The 24579-nt window shown below is 41.1% G+C and overlaps 1 long non-coding RNA gene across 1 annotated transcript in view; it reads right to left on the bottom strand.

Moving 5' to 3' along the window:
- Nucleotides 1-4279: 4279 nt before the first annotated feature.
- The window catches only part of LOC143673751 (uncharacterized), a 153843-nt gene continuing 133543 nt past the window's right edge, over nt 4280-24579 (bottom strand). Inside the window, exons 3-4 of the long non-coding RNA XR_013170586.1 lie at nt 17563-17635; nt 4280-5297 (exon numbers count right to left, since the gene is read on the bottom strand). This is a non-coding gene — a long non-coding RNA (uncharacterized LOC143673751). The remainder of the gene's footprint in view (nt 5298-17562; nt 17636-24579) is intronic.

The following is a 24579-nucleotide window of genomic DNA, read 5'->3' as shown; positions in this document are numbered from 1 at the left end:
CCTTTCCCTCACCCCCCAAATCTCTTGATAGTTCCTTCAAAACCTCACATTTGTCATTTCCTTTCCATTCCAGCCTCCATTCCAATGGGAACCCTTGTTTCTTCAAACCTCGGTAAAGTGACAGGCTTCTGGTCGGTGTCCCCTCCCTAGGAATGCTGACTTCTGGTTTGTCAAATATCAGTGTCAACCGAATTTTCCCAAAACGCTGTTGCCATCATGTCACCTTCCATCTCAGATTCGCAAGGTGATGTCCAGGGCCCTCCACCATCTGCCTCAAACAACCTGTCAACTCCCCAGTCCTCTGAGTAAGACCACTCCGGATGGGCTACTCACTGACGCCTGTGCTAGGCCAGTGTGGCACTTGCATTGCAAAAAGCAGCACCTCAGTCAAGGTTAACTCGGTCATTGTTACAATTTTACATTAGTTTGTGACTGTTTGATAAGGGCAGGAACTGTGACCATCTTTGCTCATTAATATCTTAGTTTGTAGCAGAGAGCCTGTGACTTTGGAGCATTTAATAACTATTTGTTGATTGAATGATTGAAAGAACAAAATTCCAGTCAAGAAGCAGCAGGCAGAGTGGTCACTGAACTGCTTCAATGACTGAAATGCTTAATGTTGGTGTTGTGAAAATTTGATAAGGAGTTTTTAATGGGGGAGTAACAGAAAGCTTAGTTTCAATGTCAGAGTTCTCAAGCAGAAGAACTAGTTTTACTTGACAGCCATAGAATGCACATTTTGGCACCTGCAGACCAGGTGTCTGGGGAAAGGAGGGACTGAAAGGGAAAAGAAAGACTTAATACAATAGGTTTCTCCCCTTCCCCTCCTTTATGGATGTCCTTAATACCCAGAACAAACTCCCTACAATTGATAAAATCATCAATAAGAGGAACCACCCACCAAGATTTGGTGGAGCAACCGCCCAGAAGGCAAGAATGAATACCTTCTTCCAGCTTGGAATGCTTAGTGTGAGGTAAAGGTTTTATTTGGGAAGCAGCCTGGGGTAAAGAAAAGAACAGGGAGTCAGAAAACTGGCTTCCATTCCAGCTTCGCCACCCTTTAAGGAATAATCCTGAGTGAGTCACCCCTCCTTACGTTAGATTGCTCTCCAACATCTGTTGAGGGCTCAGCTAACTTCAAATCGCAGCCATTCCCAGACTGACCACTCCTGACCCAGTTAACTAAGTCCTTCTCTGCCTTGTTACAGGAGATGACAATCTCACCCATCCAGTCCTCTTGTCCTCATAAATCATGATCCATCTTCCTGCTGAGCTAGCCTTGAAAATCTGAGACTCATCACTGACTGAGCCAACTCTTGTATCTGCTAGGTCCTCTTGCTCACCAGCGGTTTTAATGTTTGCTTCGAAGTCTCCTATCTCTGATCTGTATTCCACCCCCATCGCCCCTCCCTCGCCTGGGTTCCCCCTGGAACATTGCCACGGCTTGGTTCTGTCATCTCCCATTCCAGGCTGCCCTCACTTCAACGGCTCCTGAGGATTCCCCACTTTCATCACATCATGGGAGCAGACCCGAATGGTTCTCCGCCTAAAAGTCAGAAGCAGACCTAACACGACACAACCGAAGTTTGAGCTTCTAGGTCACTCACTTGCATTCGCAAACTTCCAAGACCCAAGGAGGGCCGGCTTACAAAATCATATTTTTAACCACAATTGGTTGTGTCGTCTGCCTTTGTGCACCGTATTTTCCACTCCCTCGCACATCCCCTAGTGGTGGATGGCAGTGGATGTCTGTGGATACTTATTGGTATGCTGCTAAGGGGAAGCTGAGTTACATTTCGTCTAGATTTATTGGAATATTTTTATGTGGTTCACTTTAAGGTAAACCTTCATCTCCTAAAATAGCAAATAGTGAGGTTTAGGAACTGTTTGGATTATACCCAGAACATTCCAAGTCAAGTAGCAAGGCACTAAAAAGAAGACGAAAATTGTGAATAAAAGCGATGAACAGGCTCTTGAATGACCTGATAATTTGATTAATAATTTGAATCGTGATCATATTGGAAACAATCTTAATTTCTTGCTGATATTAAAATTGTTTTAATTTATTAAACTTACGAGTGTCATAAGTAAAACGAGTATTTACATGTAATCAACCCAGAAGACACTTTGAAATCCCCTAAAATCTTACAACACTTACAACTCATATGAAAGTAACTGGTTAGAGTTTTAACAACCTAAATGTTTACATGACGTGACCAATAGGTAGTTATCAAACTGTAAGAATTTTTTCAAAACTAGCAATTAAACATTTTTCTTTTGATCCACCATATTGAAGACTGAATTCCCTTTCTGTTGTCATTATAGAAAATGATATATAAAATCATTGTCATGTGAAGAACATTTCAAAGAGTAGATAGCTTTAAATGCTATAGGGGTATGCTAGGTGGTTACTTAAAATGTTTTAGCTTTTGGATTTTGTTATGTTTATGGCATTTGAATTTTTTTTTATTTTGTAATTACTTGTGGTTTCTTTTCTCATTGTATGTAATGAGACTTTTCATTTCCAATTTTGTATTTCCAATTTTGTATGATATGCCTTTTCTTAAAGAGGGGTCTCAAAGTGTATAAGCTTCAAGCCACATAAAATACAGTCCACTTTGCCAATTGCCAATCACCTTTCCTTGCTCTACAGAGAACACAAATTTTGCTCAGGAACCCACCATCCTCTGTATAATGCTGAGTTGTAAGAGAGAGCAGTTCCAGCACCGATTTTATTTAATCCCACTCCTTCTGCCCCGTAATTGCTTTAGGCATGGAAATGAGATGCAATTCTGGCAAATGGATGGAAAGAAAAGCCTATTGTGGGATTTTAGGAAAGGTTCTACTTCTTTGATTAAAAACAAAAGCCACACAATGAGATGTCCTTTCTTTCTCAGCTGGACTTTGCTGTGTTTAGACGTGACCTTTGGTACATTGGCAGCCCTCTTGTGATCATGTGTCCAGCCAGCCTTAGAACAAGCTAATCAACTGAAAATAGCAAATGGAACGGATCTTTGAGGATATTGATGACTGAATTACTCAAACTAGACCCTACCTTCAGACTTCTGGGTGAACTCATGATATATTTTTCTTTGTTGAAGCCACTTGATGTGGGTTTTCTGTTACTTGCAACTCAGAGTATCTTGAATAACGTACTCACTCTCATAGCTTTCCATTGTCTTCAAAAAGTCTATAATAGATGATTTTCTAGATTCTCTGTAATCTTGCCTCACCCTACCCACCCTACCATATTCCCCAAGACTCCTACATACTTATCCTCTAATCCTTTTGGGATGCATATTTATTTCTCCATTCGTCTTTCCAACATTATTCTACCACAATCCTTTGTCTGATTTTCCCTTCCCTTTACTCTATGAGTACCACATCCAATTCAAGATTCAAGGCCCACATTAACAATCACTGGGGTGGGCCACGGTGGCTCAGCAGGCAAGAATGCTTGCCTGCCATGCCAGAGGACACAGGTTCGATTCCTGGTGCCTGCCCATGTAAAAAAAAAAAAAAAAAAACAGTCACTGTTTCCATGAAGCCTTCTCTGATTAATTCTCCTTACTCATATTTCCTTTCCATATATTTCTATAGCATGTGTATTTCTTTATCACATAGTTTGGCGTATTATACAGAATCATACAAAAAAGGACAAAATTATTAATCTCTGTTAGCTTTGTCTCACTAATTCCTATAAAGGTAGAAACCAATTCTTATATATCTTTTCTCTTTCCTAAAGACCACAATAGTATTTTTAAAATAGTAAGGATTCCATAAATACTTGTCTAAATTTCTTCAATGTCTGAGAAATACTTTCTCAGTTAAAGTGACTATGAGTATCATCAAAATTTCTCAATTATTTACCTGTTAAATATGCCACACAGTGTGGCTTGAAGAAAGCCTTAAATCATTTAAAGTATCACTTTATACCATGATCTAAAGATGGCAGATGCCACAAAACCATTCGTATTCCCAAAGATTTAAAAATGAATAAAAACTAAGAGTGGTATTAGATCTGCAAGGCCATTCATATATACCATACACACACATATATACTAATGCATAATGTGAGTGGGTATATGAGATTTTCATGATGAAGAATGATTCATACTTGCTTTAGGAGCTACTTAGTGGTTTTAAAATAATCACTTTTATCTCATTTTCTGTTAGGTGATTGGCTAAATTAGCATTGACATCTTTGAAAATATATATATGTATTTTACGTAGTCTAAAACTAAAACAAGACACACAGTTTTATTTTTTTTAGATGGCATCTAGCCTTGAGTCGTGGCCAATATGTGAACATATATGCATTACTTTTTATGTCACTTAGTTGTGCTTTTGTGTTGGACTCTGTGGTGGTATACCTGTAAGCATTGTTCACAGATTTCAAGTGTGCAGATTTCTCCTCAATTCTGAGTCAGGAAATCTGCTTTCTGAGGCTTATGGACTGTAACACAAGATCCTCCCCCACATTTGCCCCAGGTTATTTGACATGGAAAACTGACCTACGTACTATGCATTCAAGAAATGTTCATTGATACACATCTGCATATATTTATTCATACATAAATAGTTATTTAGGGATACAATGATGAACAAATTGATTCAGTTCCCACCATCAAGGATTTTACAGTCTAGTTCAGGAAGCAAGTATTTTCAAATAATCACAAAAATAAATATATGTATATATAACACAGACTTTATAATCAAATGTAAGATATGCCTTATGCTTTACACAGCTTCTCAGTGCTAATGCATAATTGCCATTGTCTCTATCTTATTTTTTGCAGTAGATATCCATGATCCATGTATCTGGGGCACAGTGGAGTCCTCTGGAGAAGAGAGCAGATCTAACTGTAAAAAGTCCATCTTCAGGAAACCTGTTATCAGCATTGGAGGAAATGTCAAATATGTTCCTATTATATAATGGGGAAATTGAGGTTCCTTTACAATGAGAAAGTTGAGATTTGGATGAACTAAGTAATTTGCTCAAAACTGAACAGCTATTAAGAAGGAGAATCTATTAAGAAGGAGAAAAGCCCAGAACTTGGGCTAAGAAGACACTTACAGCTATAAGCTTTGTCTCTTCATAGTGGAACACCTTAAGTGGCATGCCGGGGTCCTTGCTGGTGTGACTGAGGCAGAGAATACACTGTAGAAGTGCCATCAGTATAACCATCTATGAGATACCCACATGGGACTTGGGATCCCAGGAATTTCAGGTAAGGGAGCCAGCAACAGGCACCACAATCGGACGCCAGTTCTCCGATTCTTGGTGGGCAACTTGCCTGGAAAAGAAGAAAGATCAAAAAATTGTGCACAGTTAAGGGCAGTGACAACAGCTTATTAGATCTTAGTTTCCTTATCTAGAAAACAGAAATGGAAACCACTCTACTGCACACAGTTTCGGGTATTTTATGGAGGATTATTTAAAAAAAAAGAAGAAACTATTGGATCATGGACTTTATGAGCCTCTAAGGGCTATGTGTTTGTTTAACCTTCATCATAAAACAGAAAGTTAAACTGGATGTTTGCTTATATTATTAAATAGAAGATAGCTCAATATACTTTGTCCGTTTATTTCATATGGAACTAGGTGATAAGTCAGTGTTATTTGTTATGCCCCCACACCTTGATATGATGAAGGACTGACTGGTTTTAACTTGGATAAGAAAGGTGCTGGAACCAAGAAGTAAGCTATAAATAAAACTACGACAGTTTTTGTTTTGCTTTTTTTAAAACTTGAATTAGGGACTATATTTCAAATTGCATCTTATTTTATCTGAACAGGATCGCTTTCTGTAAGCAAGCATCTGTCTGGGTTAGTTTTATGACCCCCTCGGGGCCAAGATATGCCTTTGCCTGTCTTTTCAGAGTAACAGTCGGTGCTTCACATTTGAAAACACTATTACATTATTGAGAATGTTGAGTAAAGAGATTGAATGACAGTGTAAAGTAGAAAAAAACAAAGAAAAACACAGAACTAGGGAGAGAGAAAAAGAACTAGCGTTTCCACTGTCCATAACCCTTATGGAACCATTGAAAATTAAAATGTCAAGGGCTATATTCAGACGAGGCCCAGATTAAATTAAATGGAGCCTCCCAGACTTTCCAAGTCAGTCAGCTTGCTTCTGCTTCAGAGAGCTTTCATTTTTACTACCTGATTCTCTGCTGGTTTGCTTCGTGATTTAATTGTTTGTGATCTCCAGTGAAGACATAACTAAAATGAGGAACGTTTCTAGCCTCCACAATTGGGAGCCCAGTGGCCATCAACCACTGCAGGGAGCTTGAGCCAGAGTGTAGGAGCCAAGGATGTAAGGCATCTCCCTGAGAAGAAAAGAGTTCCAAAGCCAAATTTTGCCCTAGTAAGATGCTGCTTTAACTATCCTCCCAATATAGTTACTCAAATCTGAGAAATGTATCACTGCTGGTCAATCATGGCCATATTATATTAGAAAATTATGTAAGGATAGACTTTTTTAGTGGAAGAACTTTAGAAACCATTACAAACACTAAATCTCCAAACACTCAAAAACTAAATAATGCATTTCTAAATCACCCATAGGTCAAAGAGGATGTCTCAAAAGAAACAGAGATACATAGAAGATAGAGAATTTCAATGACACAAAAGCTGGTTGTTCTAGTTTGCTAGCTACCAGAATGCAATATACTCAGAATGGAATAGCTTTTTAAATAGGGAATTTAATAAGTTGCTAGTTTACAGTTCTAAGGCCAAGAAAATGCCCCCAATTAAAACAAGTCTATAGAAATGTCCAATCAAAGGCATCCAGAGAAAGATACCTTGGTTCAAGAAGGCCAATGAAATTCAGGGTTTCTCTCTCAAGTGAGAAGGCACATGGTGAACACAGTCAGGGCTTCTCTCTCAGCTGGAAGAGCACATGGCAAACATGGCATCATCAGCTAGCTTTCTCTCCTGGCTTTCTATTTCACGAAGCTCCCCAGGAGGCATTTTCCTTCTTCATCTCCAAAGGCCACTGGCTGGTGGATTCTCTGCTCTCTCTGAATCTTTTTCATTCTCCAAACTGTTTCCTCTTTTATAGGATTCCAGTAAATCAATCAAGACCCACCCAAATGGGTGGAGACATGCCCCCATCTAATCCAGTTTAATAACCACTCTTGATTAAATCACATAAGAAATGGCTGCCTTTACAGAATGGGATTAGGATTAAAACATGGCTTTTCTAAGGTATATACATCCTTTCAAACCAGCACACTGGTTTTTCAAGAAAATGATAAAATTTATAAACCTCTAACAAGACTGACAAAGGAAAATGAAAGAAGACACAAATCCTAATATCAGGAATTTTTCAGGAGATATCACTATAGACCCTGCCGCTATCAAAAGGATGATAAGGTATTATGACCAACTTTACATACATATTTTTAAAGCAATTTTATTGAGATGTTGTCACATATCCTATATACAATCAATGACTTACAGTATCATCATGGAATTGTGCATTCATCACCACAATCAATTTTAGAACATTTTTAATACTCCAAAATAAAATTAAAGTAAAAAAGGACTGGGTAAAGGGAATGTCAGTCACAAGATTTTCACAATCACATGGTTACACCATAAAATCCATATAGTCATACAATCATCATCAAAAATCAAAACTACTGGATTACATTTCAACATTTTCAGTATTTCCTTCTAGTTATTCCAATACACTAGAAATTAAAAGGAATATCTATATAATGAATAAGAATAATCTTCCGAATGATCTCTTGACTCTATTTGAACTCTCTTAGCCACTAAAACTTTATTTTATTTCATTTCTTTTCCCACTTTTGGTCAGGAAAGCTTGCTCAAGCCTGTGATGCCAGGGCCAGACTCATCCCTGGGAGTCATGTCCCACATTGCCAGGGAGATTTACACCTCTGGGAGTCATATCCCACATTGGGGAAGGGTAATAAGTTATTTGCAGAGTTGGCTTAGAAAGAGACGCCACACTGAACAGCAAGAGAGGTTCTCTAGGGGTGGCTCTTAGGCATAATTATAAGTAGGCTTAGCTTATCCTTTGCAGGAATAAACTTCATAAGGGAAAACTCCAAGATTGAAGGCTTGGCTATTGAAATTGGTAGCCCCTAAAGCTTGCAAAAAAAAATCAGGAATTCCACAGGTGAGGAGGTTTAATATTTCCATATTTTTCCAAAGTCCTTTAAGAAGACTTTGCAAATACTTTTTTATTTTCTGTCCAAATTACTTCTGGGACATATCTGGGTATTACATTAACCTCTACAAAGTTACAAGAGTTTATTTCCTATTCAATATTTTTTATGTTGTTTGAATCAACTGACCATACAGGTTAAATTAGAAGATGTGCTGCAGAAAATATAAATTTTGCACCAAATAAACTTCTCTTCCTTTGCTCTTACAGAGAAGTTGGAGTTTTAAAATCCAGCCAGTATCATCCTTTACTCTGTATTCTGATTTACCTTAGTCCTAACCAGATCTGCTTCATTCATATCTCTAATTGAAGTCTGATTTCTTTTCAGCTTCTTTAACAGTTGCTGTATACGGTAATGTTGGCTTTCATAGCTACAGAACTCTCTGAGTCTCAGGTGTCAGATACCCAAAGTTCCAGGGAATGACCAAGGTATACACAAAGAATTCAGCATCTCAGAATTTAGAAATAAAAGTTAAAACTCAAGAATAGATGCTACTGCTGTAAGAGCTTACATTCTAGAAACCTTTACAATAAGGCTTACTGAACATTCTGTACTCCTTAGTCATCAATTGCCCAATTTCTACCCACGTTCTACCACCTGAGAACCCATGCTCTCGAATGCAATTCTCAGACTTTGCACATTTAACTTAGTCCATATGAGTGAGACCTTACAAGATTTGTTTTTTCGCTTCTGGTTTATTACACTCATCATAATGTTCTCAAGGCTCATTCACCTAGTTGCATGCGTTGCATGCCTCACAACTTCATTCCTTCCTACAACTGCTCAATATTCCATTGTATGCCTTCCATTCCTCAGTCTATGTGCCCTTAGGCCACCTCCATCCATTGCAGAGCAGCAATATTACTGCCATAAACACCAGTGTGCAAATGTCCATTCAAATCCCTGCTTTCAGTTCCTCCAAGTATGTACCTAACAATGAGGTTGGAGAGTCATACAGCAACCCTATACTTAGCTTCCTGTTTAGTCAACACACTGCACTCCCGGGGGTGGGGGTGGGGGGTGCTGCACTATTCTATTTCCCTGCCAACAGTGAATAGATACATCTCTCTCCACACTTTCTCCAGCAATTGTGTCTTTCTTTTTATTTTAAAACAGTTTTATTCACACACCATACAATCCATCCTAAGTGAGAAATCAATGGCTCCCAGTATAGTCACATAGTTATGCGTTCACCACCACAATCTATATGAGAACATTTCTATTTCTCCCACGAAGAAGTAAGAGGGAAAAGAAAGAAGGATAAAAAATAAAAAGGAGAAAACAACAACAAGAATCCTGTACCCCTCCCTTATATCCCCCCCATCACTGACATTCAGCTTTGGTATACTACCTCTGTCACAATTAATGGAACCATTACAACGTTACTGTTAACTATAGACCCTAGTTTGCATTGATTGTACTCTTTCCCATATACCATCCCACATTCAACACTTTCAATGCTGACATTCACTTTTCTCCCTCATGTAAAAGCTTTCTTATATTTGTACATTTAATCACCATGATTGTCTACTCTAGGTTTTGCTAAGTTATACAATCCTAGTTTTTATCCTCTGTCTTTTCTTCTTGTGTCATACATGCCCCTAGCCTTCCTCTTTCAACCATACTCACACTCATTTTTGTTTATTATACTTACAATATTGTGCTCTCCTTTTACCATAGTGATAGTCTTCATTTCTACACTTTTCTCCAAACCTCTCTCCCTTGTCTTTTCCTACCTGTCTGTAGCGCTCACTTTAGTATTTCTTGTAGAGCAGGTCTCTTGTTCACAAATGCTCTCAGTGTCTGTTTGCCTGAAAATATTTTAAACTCTCCAGAGTTTAAATTTTTTGAAGGATAGTTTTGCCAGATATGGAATTCTTGGTTGGCAATCTTTCTCTTTCAGTATCTTAAGTATACCATACCACTGTCTTCTTGTCTCCATGGTTTCTGCTGAGAAATCTCCACATAGTCTTATTGAGCTTCCCTTGTATGCAGTGGATTGTTTTCCTCTTGTTCCTTTCAAAATTCTCTATCTTTGACATTTAACAGTCTAATTAGTAAGTGTCTTGGAGTGGGTCTATTCAGATCTATTCTGTTTGGGGTATGCTGTGTTTCTTGGATCTGTAATTTTATGTCTTTCATAAGAGCTGGGAAATTTTCAGTGATTATTTCCTCCATTATTCTTTCTGCCCCTTTTCCCCTTCTCTTCTCCTAGTGGGACACCCAAAACACGTATATTCATGCACTTCATGTTGTCATTCAATTCCTTGAAACCTTGCTCATATATTCCATTCTTTTCCCTATATGTTTTTTTGTGTGTGTAGGATTTCAGATGGTCTGTCTTATAGTTTACTAATCCTTTCTTCTGCATGTTCAAATTTGCTGCTGTATGTCTCCAATGTGTTTTTCATTTTTTCTACTGTGCCTTTCATTTCCATAAGTACTGCCATTTGTTTTTTCAGGTCTTCAAGTTCTTCCTTATGGTTGCCCAATGTCTTTTTTATATCTTTCATCTTTTTTGCCATCTCTTCCTTTGACTCATTGATTTGCTTTTTTATTTGATTTAGAAAATTTGCTTGAATATCTTTAATTAGTTCTTTCAACTCTAGCGTCTCATTTGAAATGTTAGTTTGTTCCTTTGACTGGGCTATATCTTCATTCTTCCTAGTAAAACTTGTGATTTTCTGCTGCTGTCTAGGCATCTTCTTTTCTTGATTAGTTTATTCTGGAGGTTATTTTCTCTCTTTTAACTAGGATTCTCTTGTTGGTTGGCTTTGTTCGCTATCTGTTCTTTAACATTCAGTTCAACTTATTCTAGACCTCTAGAATAGCTTCTATTTAACTAATCAGAATTTGTCTACTCTTGTTTTTCTAGTTCTTGCCCTGCCAGATAGGATCAACCTGGATTAGATTTTCCCAGACAAGGCAGGTCCAAGACTCAGAATGAGGGTGTGTTCTAGTTTACTAGCTGCCGGAATGCAATATATACCAGAATCAGAATGGCTTTTAAAATGGGGAATTTAATAAATTGCTAGTTTACAGTTCTAAGGCCAAGAAAATGCCCCCAATTAAAACAAGTCTATAGAAATATCCAATCAAAGGCACCCAAAAAATATACCTTGGTTCAAGAGGGCCAATCATATTCAGGGTTTCTCTCTCATCTGGAAAGGCACATGATAAATACAGTCACAGTTTCTCTCTTGGCTGGAAGGGCACATGGTGAGCAAGGCATCATCTGCTACTTTCTCTCTTGGCTTCCTGTTTCATGAAGCTCCCCAGGAGGCATTTTTCTTCTTCATCTCCAAAGGTCACTGGCTTGCGGGGTCTCCATTTCTCATGGCTATGTCATTCTTCTCTGCTCTCTCTGAACCTCCTTCTTTCTCCAAAATCTTTCTTCTTTTATAGGACTCCAGAAGCTTATTAAGACCCACCCAAATGGGTGGAGACATGTCATCACCTAATCCAGCTTAACAACCACTCTTGACTAAATCACATCATCCAGGGAGATGATGTGATTACAATTTCAAACATACAATATTGAATAGGGATTATTCTGCCTTTACAAAATGGGATTTAGATTAAAACATGGCTTTTTAGGGGACATACATCCTTTCAAACCAGCACAGGGTGCAATCAGTATCAAGTCTCTCTGGGGATGAGACCCAGTAGGTTGCCAGTCTGTCCTATGAAGCCTCTTGAATCTGTGTTTTTCCTATCCTGCCCAGCAGGTGGTACCTGTCAGCCTGCAACTCCCCACCAGCATAAAGTGGTGTGGTGCTTCTAATTCTCATCTGATTCTGTCCTTGCCATGGACATGGTTGAGATAGAGGCTGAGGTAGGAGGTGTGCCTAAACTTTCTGTTTTCCAGCCCCTGGGGTCTGAATTCTCTGAATGAGAGCCACCACTTGTGCTAGGCCCTGTCCCCTTTTTCTTGGGGAAGATATGCCTTTTAGGGAATTATCTCCTTCACCTGCCTAGTTACTTTGTCTCTCAGACACACCCCAACTCCAACCTTGGCTGGGGCAGTGCTGAAACCTGAGAATGCCTGCAACTTTGTTTAATGGCAGCTAAAGCATAAAAAAAAAAAAACAGATACAGAAAAAGATCCTTTTCTGAACCACTCCCCACCCCCCTGAATTTGCCAATCAAAAGCCAGAATTGGTACCCTGCTCAATGTGTCCCTTTTTCTTGGGGCACAACTTTTTTCCAGTATTCTGAGCTTCACCAACTCCAAAAGCCTCTCTTTTTTCTGTCAACCCTGCCTCCTTTCTGCCAGGGAGAAATTTTCCAGTTCCTTTCATGCTTGTTCCAAGTTTTTCTGTGCTCTGAGCTTATATTCAGCAGTCCAAATTTGTTAATAATTCTTCAATTGGTGCTTAGTTTAACTGCCTTCCCTTCCTCCTAGTAGAAACTGCTTCTTTTCCCATGGGGAGATAATTCCAAAACAGCATGCTGTGTCAATGGAGAAGGGGATGCAGTCTCCATGGCTTGGGAGACTTACAACTCAGCACTATGATCTCAGACCTTCCACCCACTCCAGACTGTTATACAATGTGTAAACAGTCACAGGAATCCCACAAACAGTTGTTCTAGACAGTTCCTAGCTATTCACTAGCTGCTCTAGAGGACCAACTAAATTCCACACCTCCCTATACTACCATCTTGCCCTGCCTCCTCTACACACATAATTTCAACAACTTAGAGGAAATACACCAATTTCTTGAAAAGTGAAAACTACCACAACTCACCCAAAAGGAAACTGATAATGTGAAAATTTGAATAGCCTTATAACTTTAAAGGAAATTTAATTTGTAATTTGAAAACTCCCCAGAAAGAAATCTCCAGGACCAGATGGTTTCACTGGAGAATCTCCCAAACATTTAAGGAAGAATTAACACTAATTCTACACAAATTCTTCCAGAAAATAGAAGAGGAGGGAACATATCCCCATTCATTTTATGAACCTAGTGATGTCCTGATACCAATATATACAGACCTCCTGAATATAGATGTAAACCTTCTGTTCTGGTTTGCTAGCTACTAGAATGCAATATACAAGAAGCAGAATGACTTTTTAAAAGGGGAATTTAGTAAGTTGCTAGTTTACAGTTCCAAGGCCAAGAAAATGTCCCAATTAAAGCAACTCTATAAAAATGCCCAACTTAAGACCAACAAGAGGTTACCATCATTCAAGAAAGGCCAGTGAAGTTCAGGTCCTCTCTCTCAACTGGAAAGACACATGGCGAACATGGTTCATGAAGCTCCCTGGGGACATTCTCCTTCTATAGTCCAAATGTTGTTGGCTGGTAGATTCTGTGGTTCTCTCATCGTTCTGGCAGCCCTCTCAGATCTCAAACCTTTTCTAAAATGCTTTTTTAAAGGATTGCAGTAAATTCATCAAGACCCACCCAGAAAGGGTGGAGTCATATTTACCTCTACTCAAAAGTTCATACACAGGGTGGGCCATGGTGGCTCAGCAGGCAGAGTTCTCACCTGGAGAACCAGGTTCGATTTCTGGTGCCTGTGCATGCAAAATAAATAAATAAACAAACAAACAAATAAATAAATGAAATTCATACACACAATCGGGTGAGTCACATCTCTGTGGAGACAACCTACACCATTGAATAGGGATTAAGAGAAACGGTTGCTCCCACAAGATTGATTAGGATTAAAACATTGCTTTTCTAAGGTGCATAAATCCTTTCAAACCAGCACACCTTATTAAAACACTAGCAACTAGAATTCAACTTTAATAAAAAGAATTACACACCATGACAGGTGGGATTTATTCCAGCTATGTAAGAGTGGTTCAAAATTTGAAGTCAACCAATGTAATCCACCATATTAACAAGTTAAAGAAGAAAAACATCATATGATCATATCAGTTGAAATTGTTAAGCAAAATCCAACACGTATTCATGATAAACTTAGAAACATAGGAATAGATAGGAACTTCCTCTACTTGATAAAAGGCATCTACAAAAAAACTTACAATTAACATTATACTCAATAGTGAAAGACTGACTACTTCCCCTTAAGATTGAGAGCAGGCAAGGGTGTTCACTCCTACTACTCATTCAACATAACACAAAAAGTCCTAGCCAGCACAGTAAGGTATGTAAAGGAAACAAAAGTCATATAGATCGGAAAAGAAAAGGAATGTTCTTATTGCTGATCAAACAATTGCCTACATAGAAAATCCCAAGGAGTCTACAAAATAAATAAATAAATAAAACCTCCTAGAACTACTAAGTGAGTTTAGCAAGGACATAGGATACAAGAAACACAAACAAAAATCAACTATATTTCTTAAAAAAAATACTACTATATTTCTATATATGGTCAATTATTAACAAAATATTTAAATTACTGTTTAGCAATTAGGATTGAAATTTAGAATACATCAGCAAAATATTTAAATTACTAATTAGCAATTAGGATAGCAACTGAAATTTAGAATACAATACCATTAATGCTAGCTCCAGGAAAAAGTGAAATACTTAGGTGTAAATCTAACACATACAGCCCTTGTGTGCAGTAAACTCCAAAACACTGATGAAAGATATGGTATGTCTTCTATGGTTGTAACAGGAAGAGTCACCATAGAAAGATTTAAATTTTCCCCAAATTGGCATACTCAACTCCTATAAAATTTATTTCTTCTGCCTCTTCAAATCTGCTGTTGTGTATCTCTAGTATGTTTTTTATTTGATCTATAGCATGTTTAATCTCTGTGATATCTGCTATTTTTCTATTCTTTCAAATTCCTCTTTATGCTGTTCTAGTGTCTTCTTGATCTCCTTTATATCATCAGCCATCCCATTTATTTTATTTAGTAGAGTTATATGAACCTGTTTGATTAGTTGTTCCAAAGTCTGTGTCTCCTCTGTGTTTTAATTTGGTCATTAGCCTGGGTATATCTGTCTGCATCTTGATATGCTTAATGATCCTCTGTCTTCGTGGCATGTAAATATCCTGATTAGTTTACTTTGGAAGTTGATATCCTTCAGTAGCCTAAAGCCTTGTATTTGCGGGATGGATGTGGAGCAGGATGCAGGGTGGGGGGCAGGGCACAACAGTGCAGTGATGTGTTGCAGCACACGTATAGGCAGTGGTTGGGGATGCTATGCTGGTGCCTGAGCTTGGGTACCCAGCGGCAGGAGAGGTTGTGGCTGCTACACGGATGTGGGGACCAGGGCCCCGGTGTGTGTTGGTTTTGAACTCAGGGCCCTTTTTGCACATGCACAGAGTTCAAGGCAGTGGGTCAGCATTGTGCCTGGGTGGCCCAGCTGCACAGGTCAGTGCTTGCCCAAGGGGGGCATGACTGGGAGCCATGTGCATGAGCAGATCTGGGAGGGCCCTAAACTGATGTACATGTGCGCAGAGCTCAGGGGTGGGGCTGCACAACTGTAGGGGCTGGGGGCAGGTGTAGCCTGGGTATGGAGGTCAGCACCCACAGCCTTTATGCATTGGCAACTGCCTGCAGGGGCCAGGGAGGGGAGGTGGATCTCAGGAGGGGTGGGAAAGACTGTACTTTTGTAGGAGAGGTAGGTTGGGCTGGGCAGGAGCACACACTTGGGGTGGGGAGGTGGGGTGGGTACACACATGAGGGGTTGGCAGGGCAGAGCATGGGGAAGGAGGGCGGGTGACGGGGTTCAGGTGTGTGGGGTGTGGGGTGAGTCACGGGTCGCAGCGCGGCATCAGGGAGGGTAACATGTTCAAGGAACGTGGCTTGGCTTACTTCCTAGTCCCTGTCTCTCCATCCGTGCACTCTTGAGGGCTCTGGGTTTCCACCAGCCAGATGGTCTCTCGTTCTCTGCTTCTCAGTTCCTCAGCTTCTGAGACCAGGGCCTCCCTCTGTGGTATAGAAGACTCTCCCAGGTCACTTACACCCTGGAGTTGCCATCTCAGTCACCTTCCTGTCCCTCCTCTAGCTGTTCCGTGGAGCAGGGATAAACTCGACCCATCCTATGCCACCATCTTCCCGGAATCCCCAATTCCTATAAAATTCCTATCAAAATCCCCGTGAGATTCTTTTAAATAGATAGGCAAGGTTGTTCTAAAATGTACATAGAAACAAAATGAAGTAGAATAGCTAAAAAAAATTTTGAAAAAGAATATAATGGGAAGAATGAAGACATAGTTTCAAGACTCATAGCTTGATGAGTATATGCTACAATATATCTCTCGGCAAATAGATAACTACATAATCAAGACTGTGTGGTACTGCACAAAGACAGATGCTTAAATCAATGGCATAGAGTAAAGAATCCAGAGGTAGACTCACAAATATACCCAACCTTTTGACAAAGACACAAAAGCAATTCATTGGAGGAACTGACAATAAATGATGCTGGAGCAATTGAGCATCCATAGACAAAAAAAAAAAAAAAGAAAAACCATTGACCCAAGTGTCATACCTTATACAAAAATTAACTCAAAATGCATCACTGACTTGAGTGTAAAATGAAAACTTATACAACCTTTGGAAAAACTTAGGCAAAAATCATCAAAGATTTCTTAGACTTGACACCAAAAGTACAATCCATAAAAGGAAAAATGGGTAAGTTGAACCTCATCAAACTTTAAAATGTGTGCTCTATGAAAAGACCCAGCTAGGAAGATGAAAAGATAAGCTACAGACTGGGGGGATTAATATTTGCAAACCACAAATTGGCAAAGGACTAGTATCTAGAATATATAAAGAACTTTCAAAACTCAATAGTAAAATAGCTGAAATTGTTGAATCATTATCAAAGATCAAGATACAGTTTTTCTCAAGCGATCATGTGATTGTAAAAACCACGTGACTGACACTCTCTTTATCCAATGTATGGGTAGATGAGTAATAAAATAAAGATATGCATGAAAAATACAAGCAATAGTTTGGGAATATGGGGGGGGAAATATCCCTATGTATTTTTATACATACTACAGACAATAGTTATGGTACTACTTTAATAATCTTTCATCAATTGTAACAAATGTAACTGCCATTTAAAAAAAATAGAATTACAAGAAAAAAGTGTTATCATTAATTGTAACAAATTGTCCGCACCAATGCAAGGTTGGTGGGGGGTGGTGTATGGGAATCCTTTATTAAATGCAGGATTGTTTTTTAAACCCACAGCTTCCTTAATAAAAAAGTTTAAAAACTCAACAGTAATAAAACAAATCCAATTAGAAAATGGACAAAAGACATGAACAGATATTTAACAGAAGAGGATATACAGATAGCAAATAAGAACATGAGAAGATATCCAACATCATTAGCCACTAGGCAAAAGCACATTAAAACCACAATGAGATATCTGCATACTTAGAATGGCTAAAATAAAAAAAGAGTGACCTCACCAAACGCTGGGGAGGATGCAGAGAGGCTGGATCTCATCCAGTGCCGGCGGGAATGTAAAATCTTACTGCGACTCTGGAAAACAGTTTGGAAGTTTCATAAGAAACTATACGTGACACTATCAGATGATCCAGCAGTTGAATTCCTGGGCATTAATCCCTGAGAGATGAAAACTTCGCACAAAACCTGCACAGATATGTTCGAAACAGTTTTATTGGTAATAGGTAAAAACTGGAAACAACCCAAATGTCCTTCGACAGGTAAATGATTACACAAACTGTGGTGTATTGGAAGACCACTTACCAAAAAAGGAACGAACCTCTGATACCTGCAACAACTTGAATGAATCTCCAGAGGATTATGTTGAGTGAAAAAGTCAATCCCAAAAAATTACATATTGAATTATTCCATTCATATAACATTCTTGAAGTGACAAACTTATAGAAATGGGGAACAGATGAGTGGTTGCCAGGGTCTACAGACAGGGAGAGGGGAGCAGAAGGAAGATGGGAGTGTCTGTAGAAAAAGGATCCTTGTGGTAACAGAAATGTTCTGTATTTGTTGACTGACTCGGTGTCAATATCCTGGTTATGATACTACACAATAACTTTGCAAGATCTTATCGTGAAGGAAACTGGGTAAAGTCACACATGATCTCTCTGTATCCTGTCTTACAACTGCATGTAAGTCTTCAATGATCTCAATAGTAAAAGTTCACTTAAAATAAATGTTTTGCCCATTAATTGGTCCATATATTTCATTGAGCATCTACTGTAAGCCACTCACTGTGCATTAAAACCAAACGGGTCTGCACAGAGTATATCCAACATTTCAACAGTGGGGCTGTAAAATAAGATCTAGGAGCTCGTCTGTGGGCTGTAGGCTTTTCTTCAAGGGTAAATTCAAACTGTGTGGCAGAAAAACACATTCAGTCAGTTCTCTAGCAAATGAAAGAGTAGAATGGTGACAAATTTCTCTCTAGATACATCCGGGTATTCAACAACAATGGGTTGGCTGAGTTTTAAAGTGCTCAGAAGAGCAACTTTCCCACCGATGGTCAACCTACAGCCTGCACTTGACAGTTCTGCTCTCTGCCCTTCAGAGCCCTGTGTGGTGCTGGGTGCCAGGATTCCTGTGCCCACACCAGCCTCAGAGCATGCTGGGAGGAAAAGAGTGTGGCAGGAGGCTGGAAGCGCAGACTTTGGAGCCATGTATACCTGGATCCCCATCTTTCTCTGCCACCTATTTGCTGTTTTATCTTGGTCAAGGTACCTATCCTGCCTGAACCTTGAGTTTTCATTGGCAAAGGGGAGTGTCTCCTTCCTGGGGTTGTTTTTTCTTTCATTTAATAATTTTAATTGAGCACCTACAATGTGCCAGGCATTGCTGTGGGCACTAGAGAAGCCATACTCAACAAAACAAAGAAAGAGGGTGAGAGAGAGAAGAACAAAGAGAAAGAAAGAAACTCTTTATGACGAAATCCCTCTCTGTGAAGCTTATGTAATATTGGAGGTACCATATGACAAATAAAATTAATAATCATTTTATTCAATATCCAATAGTGATAAGTATTTCTGGAGGAAAAAAAAAAGCAGAGAAGGATACTACAGAGGGGTCAGGTAGGCCTCACTGAAAAGTTAATTATGAACCGAGTGAACAAGGCATGTGGCTGTCAGGGAGTTTGGATGAGAAAATGAGGAGACTAAATGAGATAATGCCTGTAAGGCGCTTAGAACAATACCTGGACATTGAAAGTGTTCTCTGAATGTTAGTAAGAGAGGCACTGAAAGAAAAAGACATCTGCAGCTAGCAAGCCACTGTCAGTTTAGGAGAGTAAATTCCACAGTAGAATAAATGCTTCATGTATAAATGGCTTCAGATATAAGAAAACTACCTAGACCTTGGTACTCCCAGAACCCTGTCTGTTCCTGCTGTCATCTAAAGCAGTGTCCTCAAAGTGTGGTTCCCAATTCGGCAGCAGCTCCATCACCTGGGAGCTTTTTAGAAATGCACTTTTCAGGCCCCACCCGAGACCAACGGAATCAGAGCCTCTGGGGCTGGAGCCCAGGGATTTGCAGGCTGGCTAGCTCTTTAGGGGGTTCAGAGGCTCAGGAAACTTTGAGAACCACTGGTCTAGAAAGAACAAGGTCCACCTTAGGGGACGAGGCACAAGAGAATGTTCACCTTTATCGGGACATCCTTCATACCTTGCATTAATTATTATTCTGTCTTTCAGAGGAGAAACTGAGCCTCAGAGAATTCAGGGGGAGTTGGAACTCAAACCCAAGTCTGTCAGCCTCCAACTCCCCCCCGCTCCCCCTCGGTTCTTTCCACTCCCCCTAGACATTCTCAAACATGCAGCAAAGAGAGGTGTCCCTTTTACCCTGGGGCTCCCTGAACCCCAGGAATCGTACCCCAGTGCTCCAAGGTAGGTCAAAACGCTCCAGCGTCCCCATGGAGACAACACACACTTCAATCCCTTCTCCTTGGAGATTATAGGATAACGACTCGAAACAAGCAAAAAAAAAAAAAAGGCCGTAGCCTTGCTCACCTCAAGTGCAATTTTCTGCTCACCATAAACATATTCTTAAAAAAGGAATACACATTAAAAACAAACCAGTCCTTCCTCTCGAACCTTCTCAGGTCGGTTCCCTGGCAGACCCTGGCGTCGGCGCCCCCTATTTAGGAACGCTGCCTGCTGCTCAGCATGCCGCACTGCCCCCCCTCCCTCCCCGTCCCCAAACCTCCTGCCTCGGAAGCGCGGCCCGCGGTCCCACGGGCTATTGAGTTTGTGCAGCGGAGGGGACACGGTCGTCGGGGTTAAGGGCTGGCAGTGGGGCGCGCCGAAGTCACCACCGCCAGGGACGGGCATTCAGAGCCGCATGGGGGGCTTCTTTTGTGGGAGTGGTTGAGGTTTCCCACCGTCGGTTCCGGTGACTTGGAATGCCAAGGGCCTAAACTTCATTCACTTCTCCGGGGCCGGGGACTTTTCCATCTCAGCCCGCAGCCTGCTTGGCCGGGCGGCGGCGGGGCGCGAGCGCTCCCGGCACTCACAGAACGCCAGAGACGTGAGCGGGAGCGTCGGCAAATACAACGAGCCAGTGGTGTCCTCATTAAACTCTGATTAGCAAGTGGACTTGATCCAGACCAAATCAGAGCTGAATGAGATTTCTTTCTTTCGTCTTTTTTTTTTTTTTTTGCTGCCAGTTGATCAGATGTAGGCAATTAAGAACCCACACACCTCCAGCCCTTGTATTTTTTTGAAGCGGGGAGCTCATACCAGTCAAGCCATAAAGACACTATTGTCCTAAGAACAATATTCCCCACTAATCTCACTTCTGGCAATTTACTTTTTCTTCCCAAGCAGATTTAGAAACTTAAAAAAAAAAAAAATCCTTGAAAGAGTTAGGGGGAGGAATACTCCATGGTATCTAATCCTATCGCAAAGTGGGAGTTTTCTTGTTCCATTCAGCTTTTCTTTGAATGAGCGCTGGATAAATAAACTTCTCCGGCATCTCCACATTGGTGCTGGAGACCGGGAGGATCGAATTATGCATCTGGGGGCGTGCTCATTCTCGTTTGCAAATCAAACACAAAGAGGAAAGCACAAGCGCTCCCTTGTAATCATTGCCTCACTCCAAATTTACAAACCTTAGAGGTGAGATTCGCTTTTGTGGAGTGTTTAAAAGCAATTATTACTTTTCTTTTAATTTTCTGGTGGTAATTAGGCTCCTCAAATCCAGTTCAACCTGGGCTGTGACTGAAATAGCTTCCTTACCTCTCAGTGGCATGGGGTAGCCTCACAGCCAACTTAGGGGTGGGGGAGAGAACTCCTGAAGACTGGGAGAACTTTTCAGCGGATAGGCTGAGAAGTCTGACAGGTGTACACTGAAAAATGGCATCCCTTTTGCTTTAAAGAAAGAAAATAAAAAAGATAGAGGGAGATGCTAAGAAAAGAAAAGGGAGAGCAAAGGAAAGAAATAAATTCAGGATGCTGGGAGAATAAGTCAACAGAAATCTTAAGACAGCAAGGATTATCTATAACTAAGTTTAGAAAGAGAGTGAGTCACTGAACCGTCATTACTATATTAGTAACTTTTATATTTATTTACAGGATTTCTGTTTATGAGTCCAGGGCCTCTAGGCACTCAGGCCTCAGTGCATTTTGGTTATTGCAATGAATGAAGAAGCTAAGAGTCTCTCTGAAAAAGAAAAACTAAGAAGGAGAGAAAGCAAGAGGATCTTAAAGCCCTGGAAAATAGGTAATCAAAAGGCCATGGTGGCTCAGCAGGCAAGAGTTCTCGCCTGCCATCCGGAGACCCGGGTTCGATTCCTGGTGCCTGCCCATTCCAAAAATAAAAAAGAGCTACATTTTTTTCATCATGGGCCAAAGATCAACCGACTTGGCGGGCAACAGAAGCCCAGGAGAGAAGTGCCAGCAGCTTCGGCTGGCCCAGACCAGGCACAGAGGCTGGGCCAGGGATTCTGCTGCCCGTCAGATATTCTGGGATCCACAGGTCCCAGTCCTAGCCATAAGACCCATCTGGCGGCAGGCAAAGTTTGCTGTCATCTGGGTCCCTTGTAAGGAGCGAACTATCTTTTAATTGTCAAGCTATTAAGAGTTAAGATGATTGTACCTCCTTGAGGCGGGGGAGGTTAATTGTTAGGGAGCTGCCACAGGAGCTGGAATGGAAGTCTAGGGTAGAGGCCTGCAGTCTGAGTTACAGAACGAGTCATAATAGAAACAAAACAAGGTGAGACGTGCCACTAGTATACAGGGTGATGGAAGACAGAGGAGAAGTCCCAAGGCCATCAGAAAAGGCAAGGTGGATATTTTCATCTGCTCCAGGGATGCATCTCATCAGATGCAGCATCCTCTCCCAAACTGAAGGGGATGAACCTTTCTCCCTTCTATCATGTAAGCTTTGGAGCCACTGAGACCTGAGGATCCTGACCTGGCCACTTAATAGCTGTGTGATAGTAGTAAAATTCCTTAATCTTTATGAGCCTTGGTTTTCCTCTTCTGTTAAATGGAGACAATCTCTCTATGAGAGGATTACGTAGAATAAGGTATGTAAATCTCTGAATACTTACCTGTTGCTTACCGGCACTCAATAAATAATCTGTGTAGAAAATAAATCATCTAATAAATCATGAAGATATGTTGACTGTATTTAGAAGACTGAGTCAGCAAAGGGAAACCAGTGCAATTTTCAAGACAAATAGCCACGTAATTGGTTGAGAAAAGATTTTAAATACCTGTAAACACAGTCGACTATGATAAGCATTGACTGAGGAATGGTAACTTGGCTTCAATCCAATCTCCACGAAAAAATGACAATTTGATATGAGCTGTAAATATGAACAAGCATCTTCGTGCAAAGAATTTACCATTTGGGGGTGACGTAGGTGCTCTGCAAGGAAGAATGCGGTAAGAGAGAAAGAAGGAGTTGAACAAAGAGACGCAGGAGCACATTGAAGAAGGAGAGATTAGTTCCAGATAGGAGGATTAGGAAAGGCTTTAGGTTGGAGCTGGCATTAAACCAAGCCTTGAAGATAGGTAGAAAGAAGCAGAAAGGGACTTCCGAGAGGACGGCCCATCCTGAGTGCAGGAATTACAGGGTGTTTAAGAAGTGGCGAGCGGGACCCCCAGCTGCGAGCGAGGCTGCCTGGATGAGTTAGATGCGAGGAACGCCTGTGCCCTGATGGGTTGGCCCTTTGTTTGGACGGTGGAAGATGGGACAGGATTGTGCTTAACTAATGTCGATTCTGTGTGGATTGGGAGGGGGGAGCTCGCAAAGGCCTTTGTGACGTGACAGGGTGACAGCCTGAAGCCTGTGGGCATGCACATGAGGGCTAGGAGATGGCACATCACCGAACCGTCACCGAGAGGCTTGGCCAAATATGGAATGGCAAGACAGAGGGAGGAGTATCGAGAACATGGAGACTCTCAGCCCGAGTAACTGGAAGACCTGTTTCTTCTGAGACAGGAGGAGAACCGGAAAGGAGATGCGATTCCTTTGGGGTCATGCTCAGTAGGAGATGACAGTATTTGTCAGATGGTGTCATCATATATCTTGGAAGGGAGATGGAGTCTGGGGCCCTGGACCTTGAGAACTGTCTTATCCAGGGTCAAGTTAGGAAAACAGAAACTCATCCAGGTCTCTTACACAAGGGGGAACAAGAGATGATGGAATTGCTGAGAAGCCACATGGGAGATGTTGAAGCCATCCAGAGACGAGAGCAGCAGGAATCAGATACCATTGCTAAGGCTGGAGGGCAGTGGGAGCAGGAGTTACTAGAACCCCAAAACTTGAGCCATCTAGCAGGAGCTGGTAGGGAGCTGAGTCCACAGAGGGAGGGGCTGCTCAGCAGGGAATGGCACCACAGAGGAGAAAGAGCCATTGCAGAAGCGCTGCACATGCTGCAAAGAGAACCCATCTCATTTTGCTCCCAAGCCTGAGGGGTGGGTTGCTAAGTAAGGACAATTTCTTGCAGTGGGAGGAAAGCTAGGGGGTATAGTTCCTTGTAGAGGAGACAGGAAGGAGAGCTCTATGGGCAAGAGCAGGAGGAACTGGGGGTAGCAGCAGGGCTTGGAGAAGAAAAGTGGGAAGGGGTGGAGAACCAGTGCCTGTAAGTTCCTGACTTCCCTGCTGCACGAGGGCCAGAGAAAGCCAGGGAGAGAAATGGCCTGCAGGTCGCCTTCCCGGCCTTATCTTCTGGAAGCCATGCCTAGTGGCATCCAAGGCACCAAAGCTTGGCAGATGGCTTCTGACCCCATGCTCACACCAGCGTGAGCTCTCCACTGTCCTCGGAGCCTGACACAAAGGAACAGCCTTGTCTGAGCTTCACTGCTGTGCTGTTTACCTCTGAGGGACTCTGCCCCCATTACATTGCTGCTGTGCCATTACGAGAAGAGAAGAAAAAGGGTTTTTCAGTGAGCTACAGTGCATCGTGGTTATGAACTATTTGCATTTGGCCATTCTTTGACGCTTTTCTCTTTGTTTTGTTTGGAAGGT

Source organism: Tamandua tetradactyla, chromosome 2 (assembly GCF_023851605.1).
Source record: "Tamandua tetradactyla isolate mTamTet1 chromosome 2, mTamTet1.pri, whole genome shotgun sequence".
Taxonomy (NCBI): domain Eukaryota; kingdom Metazoa; phylum Chordata; class Mammalia; order Pilosa; family Myrmecophagidae; genus Tamandua; species Tamandua tetradactyla.
The sequence above is the reverse complement of the archived record's forward strand: the minus strand, read 5'-3'. Positions and strand labels throughout refer to the sequence as shown.